This window comes from Molossus molossus, unplaced genomic scaffold (assembly GCF_014108415.1).
Source record: "Molossus molossus isolate mMolMol1 unplaced genomic scaffold, mMolMol1.p scaffold_m16_p_19, whole genome shotgun sequence".
Lineage (NCBI taxonomy): Eukaryota > Metazoa > Chordata > Mammalia > Chiroptera > Molossidae > Molossus > Molossus molossus.
The window spans coordinates 10046585-10058759 of NW_023425354.1; the positions used below are offsets into that span (position 1 = coordinate 10046585).

Below are 12175 nucleotides of genomic sequence, written 5' to 3' on the forward strand. Positions count from 1 at the left end.
CATTTTTGCATTTATCTTCAGATAGAGCAGGAGGAAGAGAGGAAGGAAGAGAGAGAGAGAGAAACATTGATGTGAGAGAGACACATCAACTGGTTGCCACCCACATGACCTAAACGGGGCTGGGGACGAACCACAACCGAGGTACGTGCCCTTGGCAGGAACCGAACCCAGGACTCTCTGGTCCATGGGCCGATGCTCTAACCACTGAGCCAAACTGGCCAGGGCCATTTTTTATTTCTTAATGGAACTGCATCCCTTGACATCCTGACAATGTCATTTTTGACAAGAAAATCTACAGACATGCTCAACCACTGCTCTCACACTTTGATGTACATACGACTCATCTGGGAATTTTATCAAAATGCCAGTTCAGTAGGTAGGGCTGGGACCTAGGTTCTGTTCCTCTAACAAGCTCCCAAAAAAAGTCCTACACTGCTGGCCTTTGACTCACACATCATTAGCAAGATATTCAGAAAAGAACAACATCCTGATTCTAGGCCTAAAAGAAAATGAACCTAACTGGAGATGACTAACCTACCTGATGCTTAACTGAACCGGGGGCGACTCCGCTCCAGTGGACAGACACAGGAGCAATAAATTATGTTCGGTTTTGAAAGACAGGAGTTGAAAGTTATGCTTTCCACACCGGTTGCAAAAGGGAACCATGAAAATACACCCCCACCCCCACCCCCGCCAAGTTCACTTAAAAGACCTACATTTACAAAGTTAGTAAGGAGTGAAAGACTTGAATCTCTGCAGCTCGGCTGAACACCCCACCTGTGGAGGAGATTAAAGGAGAACTAAATCGTCATACATAAAGGTGTTGCTGGGGCTGGGTTATGGCTGCTCTACCTGTGATCCCTGCCTTGGGAAGGACCCAGCTCGCAAAACCAACCCAGTGGCCAACTCGAGTGATGGGGCTAGCTGGAGGTATGTAAATTCGGGAAGACTTAGATAAACTCAGAAAGATGAGCAGATACACACTGAAGCATAAAAAGAAAGTCCAAGCACAAGGTCACGGTCATCGGGAGGCCAATGAATAAACTGTTCAGAAATGCGAATGTTTCTGTTTTCCAAAAGGAGAGTTATGATTTCAAAGTCAATTAGATTCAACTGGTATTTGTTGATCTTGAGGCCCCAAAGACGTCTCCCTTTCTAGAAGAAAGAGCCCTTGCACAGAGAGGGCGCCCAGCAAACACTGGGCCTGCCGCTGACGCCCAGCCTCATTCCGCTGGCTTCTGACCACGAGCAACAATCACAGGAGGGCTGTCCTCCTCCAAGCTCCTTAGCGAGGGTCACTGCAGCGGCCCCATTCCTGGCCGATAACCCATTTCAGGAGGACCCAACACAGAAAGACTTCCAAAACAATTTATTTAAGAAAGAAGCTAAAATTAAGGTGGGAATGTACATTGTTTTGTTAAAGAGTTCCATGATAAAACATTCCAAAGAGAATCATTAAATACTTAACACTTCCGTGGAACAGAAATAAGTTACTTCAGGCAGGGCACCACTGCCTTGTCCTCTGTGCCCACACTTCTGGGGGGACATTTACTCCTTTCCCCCTTTATTATTTTAAACGACCATGAAAAGGCAAACCAATGTGCTAAGAAAGGACTCCAAGCCACAGACTTTAAGATCCAAGCTGGGGGGAAAAAAAGATCCAAGCTGAAATTTGGGAAACAGTATGGAGGTCCCTCAAAATATTAAAAATAGAACAACCCTATGAATCCAGCAATCCCACTTCTGGGTATTTATCCAAAGGAAATAAAATCAGTATCTTGAAGGAGATATCTGGATCCCGTGTTTATTGCAGTGTTTTTCACAACAGCCAAAACAGGAAAACAACCTAAGTGTCCGTCGATGGGTGGATGAATGAATGAAATGTGCTGTGTATATAATATATAAACAAAGGAATAGTATTCAGCCTTTAAAAAGAAGGAAGGCCTGTCATTTACAACCGCCTGGGTGGACTTAGAAAACATTGTGCTAAGTGAAATAAGCCAGGCACAGAAAGACAAACACTGTACCACGGCACAGTGGAATCTGAAGAAGGTGAACTGGCAGCCGCAGAGGGAAAGAAGATGCTTGCCAGGGGCCGGAGCGGGTGGGGAGTGTTGGTCAAAGGTCACGAGCGTTCAGTTAAGCAGGATGAATAACTACCAGAGAGCCAATGAATGTGCAGCCTGGTGACTCCAGTGAAGAGAGCAGATCTTAAATGTGTTCACCACAAAACAATATAAATGGTGATACTCAGCGGGATGGGCGTGTTAATTAGCTTCACTGTGGACATCATTTCAAAATCAAATGACATACATTATACCTCAGTAAAGCCGGGGCGGGGTACATTTAAAAGATCCAAACTGAGTCCTGGCTGGTTTGGCTCAGCGGTCAGAGCGCCAGCCCGCAGACCAGAAAGTCCTGGGTTCGGTTCCTGTTAAGGCACATACCTCAGTTGCCATTTGTCCCCAGCCCCACTTGGGGTCGTGTGGGTGGCAGCCAGTCAATGTGCCTCTCTTACATCAATGTTTCTCTCTCTCCCCCCCTCTCTCCCTCCCACTCTATCTGAACATACATGCAAAAATGTCCTGGGGTGAGGATAAAAATAAATAAATAAATATATAAAAGATCCAAGCTGAGACTGAGCTCAGGGCCTTTTATGGGGTTCCTTGATCCATGAACCTCTCCTTCTCAGAAGGGAAAGTGGATGCAAACAAGGTGCACTCCTGTGGGCTAAGGGAGAAAGGGGGAGTCTCTGGCAAAGAGAGCATTCACCCCTCCTTGCACTGGGCTGGAAGGAGCGTGACCAGCTGACTCAGCAAACTGCACAGGGCAGGCCCCTTCCGGGGGAGCCGGGTGCAGGGACAGCGCCTTGCTGAGCGCCAGAGGGAGCCGCTGCCCGGTCTCCCTGCCCGCACACAGCATCAGAGTGCACGTGCGTTTTCGCTCTGTCGGCAAGGACTCCTGTGCTTTTCCACGACCCCCACTTTAAAGCAGGAACGCTGGGGCTGCTCAAGTTTGGCCTCCCTTCGGGTTCTGGGCTTGTTTATAGATCAAGTCGCACAGACGTGGCGTGACCCACGGGCGGGCTGTTGTCTAGAAGGGCCGGGAAGCCAGCGGGGTGAGGCAACCTGGTGGTGCGCTCGGCAGTGTCCATCACCTGACTCGGGCTCCCTGGGGGCCGCCCTGGGGCCAGGCAGCCTGCTGGAGAGCCTTGAAAACAGCTGAAATAACCAGAAGGTCCGGCGGACCTTTCTGGCAGAGGGCTCTCTGTTGGTTTTCCAGAGACAAAGCTTCTAATGAGCTGAGGCCAAAAAAGACACAGGCCTGGGGGAGTGTGGTCCCTGGGTGCGGTCACTGTTGTTTGACCGGCAGATCAGAGCCCGCTCGCGGCACCTGCTGGGCCAGGGGTCACTGGGGCTGCAGGGAGGGGCCGGGGCACCAGCTGCCCCAGTGCAGTCTGAAATGACCCCCATGCACTGTCTTCCACCCAGCCAGTGACCGAGGGACAGGTGTCGCCCCGCACTGCGCACACAGCAGTGAATGACCCGCTGCCCTCGGGGCACTTTCTGGCTGGGTGGGGGTGGGGTGGCAGGGTAAACAGATGTGGCAGGAGCAAATCAAAGCAGGAAGAGGATCAGGAGCGTGGGGCGAGCAGGTGCAACCTGAAACAGGGAGGGCAGGGACACCAGAGAAGGTGATCTTTCTGGAAGGATCTGTAGAAGGCAAGGGAGGAAGCTGGGAGGTGGCCACACAAAGGGTGGACACTGGCAAGTGTCAGAGGGAGTCCGGGGGAAGGCAGGCTGGCTGCGCAAGGGGGAGGCTGGCAGGTTTGGGCCGGGCAGCGAGTTCTGACTACATCCTAACAGACCCTGGCGGCCCTGCCGAGAAGGACCACGTGTGTTGCAACAGGCCAGACGAGAGAAGCCACGAGACCACAGCCTCAAGGAAGTGACACTGTGCTAGACGCAAGCCAACTGCCCGGGCACAGCTAAGGGCGTGGCACTCCCTGCCCTGCATGCCCCTCCCGGTGAGCTCCTGCTGCATGCCCTCACCCTGATCCAAGCCCAAGGGGAAAATCTTCCCCTCGCAGCCAGACGAGCGGCTGAGTGGTGGAGGTCTAAGTGTAACCAGCATCCTCGTGGCCCCTAACTTTGCCCCTGGACTCTCACATGTGACTTGGGGGCTGGCCCAGCTCAGAAAGATGGCTTTCTTAGGGCACATCTCGGGGGACCCCTGTCTTAGCTCAACCAGAAAAATGCAAAGAAAATATCTTTCTCCTGTTCTATTTTTTAATTTCAGTTTTATTGACATAATGGCTACACAACACGGTGTAAATAAGGGTTGAAGCATAATGACTTGCCTTACATGTACCATGAAATGAATACCACAGTGTAGTCAACATCCATCATTCCATACAGACACAGTTAAAAAAAAAAGAGGAAACAGTGTTCTTGTCCTCATGATGAGAACTTTTAGGATCTACTCTTAGAAATTTTCTGTTTTCTTTTTTTATCCTTACCCTAGGACATTTTTCAATATTTTGTTCAGATAGAATGGGAGGGGGAGAGAGAGAGAGAAACATCAACGTGAAAGGGACACATCGAGTGGCTGCCACCCACACGACCCAACCAGGGCCGGGAACCAACTGCAACTGAGGTACATGCCCTTAGCGGGAACCGAACCCGGGTCTCTCTGGACCGCAGGCCGACGCTCTAACCGCTGAGCCAAACCGGCCAGGACTGTTTCCCAAATCTTTAAGAATTATTTTACAAAGCAGTATTTACTTATTATTTATTAAATATTCCATTACGGAAGTTGTCAAGCATACAAAAGTTGAAACTCACGCGTGCCCACCCAATACGTAGGTTCAACAATGACCAACACGGCCCATCTGGCCGTCTTCTGTCTCTTTCTCCTCTTATCCTCCACAAACATGGGGTTATTTCAAAGCACCCCCCAGATATCATGTAATATCATTCCTAAACATTTCTATATGGTTCTCTAAAAGATAAGGATGCTTTTAAAATATAACTATAATTCTATTAATAGCCCGTTTTAAAAATTAACAATACTTTTTAATATAAAAAACCCAATCCATGTTGAAATGTCCTTCCTTGCCTAATCAATGATTCTTTTACAGTCGCTTTGATCTGATCAGGATCCAAAGCCCACCCCAGCTTTGGCCAGTTTGGCTCAGCGGTTGGAGTGCGGACCAGAGAGTCCCGGGTTTGGTTCCCACTAGGGGCACGTACCAAAAAATAAATAAATGAAATAAAAGCCTGGCTAGCCTTTAAAAAAATAAATAAATAAAGTCCACCCCACATTGCATTTGGTTCATGTGACTTTTCCCTTTTCTTCTGTAAGTTCCTCCCCTCTCTTCCCTACAATATACTTACCAATTTGGTTGTTGTCCTATAAAAGTTCTTAAATTTTGGATCCGGCTGACTGCACCCCAGGATGTCATTTACAATGTTCCCTACTCCCCTATTTTCCCTGTGAACTGAGTTGTGGATCTAGAGGTAAGATCAGGCTCAGGTTTGATTCTGGGGGGCAGGTCCACCTCATAACATCTTATCTTTCTCCATGTCTTACCAACACCGATCCGAGGTGCATGTGGCAAAGTTTCATCTTTCAAGAGAATGGGGAACGTTCTCTTAAATGCTGCACACGAACTTTTCTGCTTTGTCAGATTAATCCTTTTCCCAGATCTGACCCCCTCTACAATGAAATATGTTGGATTCTGTCATGGTCTGAATGTTTGTATGCTCCCCAAATTCGTAAGTTCATTCCTAACCCCCGAAGTAATAGTATTGGAGATGGAGTCTCTGGGAGGTAATCAGGGTTGGATGAGGTCCTCGTGATGGGGTTAGCGCCCTTCCGTGAAGAAAGAGGAGACAGCATGCTCTTTCCAAGATGATGCAGTGAGGATGCAGTGAGAAGGGGCAGTCTGGGAGCCAGGAAGGGGGCCCTCCCAGGACCCCAGTCAGCCAGGGCACTGATCTTAGACTTCGCAGTGAGAAATAAATGTCTGTTGCTTAAGCCCATCTCCGGTATTTTATTATGGCAGCCCAAGCTGACGCAGACAGACTCCAGATAAGTCTTTATCTCAGAACCTCTGAGGGCGAGGCAGGTGAAGAAGGGATGAGACCAAAACTTGGGGGGTGGCGGGATGCTCCATCCAGTGAAGTGATTACTTGGAAAATTTGCCTTTTGGGGAACTGATTTTTGGGCTATGTCGGCCTGAGCAGAATGTGTGTCTAGGATTCAGCAGAGTCGTTTGCTGGCTGTGTGACCTTGGATAAGTTACTGAATCACTCTGTACCTCAGTTTCCCACTCACCCAAAAAGCAGAGCCAAAGTAAACTTCCTCCACCCCAAACAAAACACGAGCGTGAAATAACCCAACACACAGATCAGCTCACGGCAAGTGCTCAGAAATGTTGGCTCCTATGATTCCACCTCTTGGCCGTTTCAGGCACAAAGAGACACTTTGCCAACAGGACACTTTGGAAAAGTACTATGCAAGCCCAAAGCGTTACTACAATTAATACGAGGCAAAACAAATGGTGAAGCCCGGACTCCCCGCAGCCACGGGCCGCCTCTGTGACAGCGGTTGGGCAGCATGCTGTGCCGATGGATCCTGAACCCAGGGGAGGTAGGCGCTCCAAGCATCCCAAAGGGGAAGGGAAACGGCATTCGGTTTGCAGTTTAAGCCTCCACGCTGCAGTTCCTCGTCACACAGCCCCACGGCTGTCTGTGCCATTTGGGGAAGACGGGAGCCAGGTGGCTGCCCAGGCAGGCCCCGGTGACCGCGGACACGGTCCTTGGAGTACACTGCCGACCAGCGACTCTGGTTTTTGGCTAATTTAACAGGTCAAGCAGAGATGTAGAGAGGGTGTGGGGGAACTCTCCCTTCACTGATGTGAACTGAAAGGGGAAATTACATTTTTTTTTTTTTTTTTTTTTATCCTCACCCGAGGACACTTTTTCATTCTTTGTTCAGATAGAGCAGGAGGGAGAGAGAGAGAGAAACATCGATGTGAAAGGGACACATCGAGTGGCTGCCACCCGCACGACCAACCAGGGCCGGGGACAAACTGCAACCGAGGTACATGCCCTTAGCGGGAACCGAACCCGGGTCTCTCCGGACCGCAGGCCAACGCTCTAACCGCTGAGCCAAACCGGCCAGGGCGGAAATTACATTTTAATATCAGAAACGTCCAATGCCAATGACATGGCGAGGGCTCCAGTAAGAGTCCAGGACTGGAGGATGTCAATTCCTTAGGCGTGTCTGTCTGTTTCACGCACTGCATGATCGCGGTACCAGCACAGAGGGTGTTCAACGGCCCAACGGGTGCATCTAACAAGAACCACTATGGCCAGGCCTGCTCCACCCAGCCCGAAAGCCCAGCTTCCTCTCCTCACTTCCCAGACCTCAGATGACCTTGCCAAGTTCCCCTTTTTCTGAGATGCTCACTTGCACAATGCAGTTGTGGAGATGCTGTGCTGTCTGGGGTATCACGTACGCGGCCTGTCTTCCGACCTAGACAGGCATCACTTTGCGAGGAGGGACCACTTCCTCTGGGCTGTGTGGTCTGGGAGATGACCGTGCCCACCAGTCCAGCTCCTGAGTACACTGTGATGAGCAGACACTGCCCAGACAGAGCAGCAATGGGCACGGGGTGGAAGGATGGGTGCTTCCTACACTCAGTCCTGCCACATACCCTTACAAGCATTCAGAGACTCGCCTCGGGAGCCCACAGCTCTCCACCAACCATGGCAGGGAAGCGTCCCCCTGGCCTCCTGTCCACAGCACAGTCCTGGAGCGCCCTTCCCAGGTCTCTGTGTCACCACCCCATTCATCTGGAAATGAGACTGAACTGCTCCAAGAGTCCAAGGAGAAACCTCACGCTGTGTATCGTCCCAGGAACAGCAGGGCAGGCTGCGTGTTCGGACACGATGGGCAAGCCAGCATCTCCCTTTGGCAAGGGACACGGCTGGAGAGCAGGTTTCTAACTCCTGGGCCTTGAGGGACATGATGGGTGGGGCAACGCCAAACATTACCCCAAAAAGCCTGATGGAATCGGGGCCAAACCCGATAGTCACACGCACAGCACTTCCCAGTATTCCCAGTGAGTTCGCAACCTGCCACTGCGCATGGAAGTTGAGTATGACGTGTATTTGTCCTAAAACCAGTGCGATGCATACCACTCGGCTCTGAAAATTTCGATGTTTGCTTGGTTTGTGTTGAGGACTTCTCTGACAGGTGCGGGAGAGTTTATAGATGCCTCCTCAAGGAATGTTCTTTTTTTTCTTTTTTTCTTTTTAAGTAGTGAGAGGAGCAGTCAACTCTGAGTACTGAGATGTCTGGGAACAAATATCAGTGTTGAAATCAAACAAAACTTAACTGCAGAGTGAACGACACACACCCAGGTGTAACAGAAGCCAGATCGCCACCCTCTCCTCCCTGTCCCCAAATCCAGCATGCTCTCTTACCCCCTGCCTGCCTCTCGCCTGGTTCACCCCCCACTCCTCCCCCTGGCCACCCCTTGCAAGTTCTTCCCTGCCTTTCTAGGTTCCACTGATCTCCGCCCTCCTCAACCTCCCAGCCAAGAGTTCCCGAGCCTCAGTGATCCAAGCACAGGGCTAAGCTGCTAAACTCCTTACACAGGCACATTAACTCAGTCAGCCACCCAGGGTTCAGCTCCCCCCGTTCCCGCCCATGCAGCAGGTATTATCTCTGAGAGCGGAGGTGACCTGGCTGGTGAGGGTAGAACTGGGATTCAAGGTCAGGTTCATCTTTCTTATCTTCATATTAATAATGGACCATACTCGGTGACCTGCAGTTTTTTGCTTAAGTATGCTCTAAAAGAATTTGGAGCCCTGCCGATGTGGCTCAGTGGTTGAGAGTCGACCCATGCATCAAGAGGTCACCGGTTCAATTCCCGGCCAGGGCACATGCCCAGTTGTGGGCCTGATCCCCAGTGGGGGGCATGCAGGAGGCAGCCAATCCATGTTCTCTCTCATCAACGTTTCTCTCTCTCTCTCTCTCCCTCTCCCTTCCTCTCTCTCTGAAATCAATAAAGAAAAAAAAGGAAAAAGAATGTGGAAAGACATGAAACACCCTCTGTATTCCTCAGCTCAGGCTGCGGTAACAAAGTAACACAGGCTGGGTGGCTTAAACAACAGACTTCTTCACAGTTCTGAGGCCGGAAGTCTGAAATCAGGATGCCAGTATGGAGAGGTTCTGGGGAGGGCTCTCCTCCTGGCTTGCAGACAGCTGCCTTCTGGCTGTGTCCTCACATGACCTTGCCCCCCCACCCCCCGTGTGTGCTCAGAAAAAGGGATTTCTTCCTTCCTCTTCTTATAAAGGCACAGATCTAAGCATAAGGGCCCCAACCTCATGACCTCATCTAATCCTCATTCCTCCCCAAAGCCTCATTTACAAATACCATCACATTGGGGGTTAGGGCTTCAACCTATGGATTTGGAGATGGGGGGGGGGGGGGCGGAGCGAGAGCCAATATTCAGCCCACACTACCCTCATACAATTTCTAAGTTATCTTCAGTGTTTCATCCTAACTTAAATAGCTGCAAAATATCTCCTTTCAATTGCATTTGTAAATGTTACATTTCTAGTAAAATTCTTTTTTTTCCTTTCCTTTATTGATGTTAGAGAGGAAGGGAGAAGAAGAGAGAAACATTGATGAGAGAGAACATCGACTGGCCGCCTCTTGCATGCCCCCCACTAAGGATCAGGCCCACAACCTGGGCACGTGCCATGACTGGGAATCGAACCAGCGACCTCTTGGTGCATAGGTCGATGCTCAACCACCGAGCCCCACCAACCGGGTCTAGTAGAATTCTTAACTCACTCTTTTAAATGTATCAAGGGTAATATGAACACCAGAGGAATTTGAAAACCACCAACATCCATTTAGAAATTACATGACAACACTTCCCATTAGTTCAAAAATTTTAGATCATTTTTCCTTTTTTCAAAACTCTACTTCCATTCTATCTCAATACAATGTACTTTTATGTTCAAAAGTATTTAATTACCTTATCCTGTTCCTCTGAAACAGATACTGTATATAAGTTGAAATTTAATATTTTACTTTACTCCAAGTATTTTTTTTAAATCCCTTCTGAAGTGAGTTAGTATCACAATTATTACTGTACTAATTGAAACTAAAACATAATTCTTATAAATTAGTAAGCATAAGACAGGTTTATTGGAAATGCATCTTTAACAAGATGGATGGGGGGGGGGTACATCTTGAGTTGAGGAAAGGCGGTTTCCCTGACATACTACTTCAGTGTTCTCCCCAAGGCCTCACAGGTGGAGCAGGTCACCCGGATGCCCTCCTGGCTCTGGTCAAGCAGGGAAGGCCCGTAGCTGTGCCAGGCTAATGGCGCACCAGGCCCGAGCCACTGTGCATTCTGACAGTCAGTCAAGTTCAAGAAAGAGGTGATGTTCAGGGCAGTCAAGTACTCCTGCTGAAGGCCCCTCAAACGCTCCCCCTCTTCAGTGGCTGCTCTGAACACCCAGCCCTCCAAAACAGGCTTGCTCCCCCTCTGAGCTCCAGACAAGATTCCTTTCAATCTACTTACCCAAAGTTGAAGTTCTCACGGGCTGGTAAATGCAGTGAGCTTATTTGCAAGCCAGGGTCATATCTGCCTGGCAATCCAACATGAAGACCAGAAGTTCTATAAATGTTGACAGAGAACAGGCAGGCCAGCTTTGTACAAAGAATCTGTTTTCATGCAAATGCCCCTAAGTGAGACGACTAGGAAAGAGAACAGTAGGGATGGCTCTCCGAGCCCGTTGATTTCCAGAGAAGATGCGGAGGGACTTTTTCAGGGCATCATTTCAGCCCTGCCCACTGCAAGTACAGGGCCAAGGGGCTCAGCTGCCACAGACACAATAGAAGAGGCTAAGCGGGGAGAGGAACCCCTGACTTAATTTCATGATTTTTCTGGTTCTCTACTCCAGACTCCAAAGGTTCTTTTGTTCGGATTTAGAACTAAACAGAGGTAGTTTTGTTTGGGGAGGTGATCACCATGGCAATGCAATGTTTTTCCTCTCTTCGCTGTCCCTGGAGGAGCGGAATAAGCAGGGGTTTTCATGCTTGGTCTCACTAGGACTGAGGGAACAAGGTGAAGGCAGCCCCTGACCAGGCACAAGTCATTGGCTTGTGGCCGGCAGGGCCGAGTCTTTCAGCCAACGCTGCGCTACCCAACACGGGTGGCACACGTAATCTCTAGATGAGCTCTGTTTGCAAAGTGGGCCAGCACGTGTAAATGCTGAGAAACCTGGGGCAAGTCCCTCCGGAGCTCCCCGCCTCGACAGTTCTCATCTAGGAAATGGGGATGCGTGTCAGCTGCCTAAGTCTGAGGATGGGGTCAAAACTGGGTCACATGTAAGGCACTTAATAAAATGTTGGGGGGAAAGCAAACCTGTGAAAGTTACTTATAACATTAGGAAAAATAATAGTGAGCATGCATGATTATTATTGTATTATTACAGTTCTGTCCCCCCAACAGCCAGCTGGTCAAGTACTCAGACGTGACTTTCCCAGTCATGCATTCCCCTCAGCCACCTTTCTTCTGTTTAAAATCCAGAAGCTGATGCGCCAAGACCTCTCCTGACTTGCTTGGACTCACTCAGTTGTAACTGCTGGGCTGCACCACTAGGCTCATAAGCAAGACTCAGACGTACTGGATGCTGTGTCATAGTAAACACGACATTTCCACACTGAATACAGTGGCAGGACCCAATGCTCAGTAAGATCCTAAATATCAAAGATTACACTTGCAGTCTGTCCCACTTTGGCACGAAGGGTTTTCATTTTAGGGACTGCAATCAGTTCCCACATGCTGTGGGAACAGGGTGTGTGAGGAGTCATTGGACTTGGTGAGCCATAAAAAAATAAAACAATGAGAACTAATGGGTACGGCAGGCTAGCCAGATGCCAGTCACTTTGATCTGAACTTTACAGGCATCATAAATTCAAGTTTTCAATTCTGGGAGCACCACCAACCATTGTCCCCATTTTATAGATTTGGAAGTTGACGCTCTAAGAAGTTTAGTTACTCCCACAAGGTTGAAAAGATAATCCGCAGCCCCTAGCTTATGGCTCCACCAGCATTCTACACCAGCACACCTGCCCCCA

The 12175-nt window shown here is 49.4% G+C and overlaps 1 protein-coding gene across 2 annotated transcripts in view; it reads right to left on the reverse strand.

The window, feature by feature from the left end:
* The window catches only part of ARSG (arylsulfatase G), a 105999-nt gene that overhangs the window by 58692 nt on the left and 35132 nt on the right, over positions 1–12175 (reverse strand). The gene's annotated exons all lie outside the window — the stretch shown is intronic.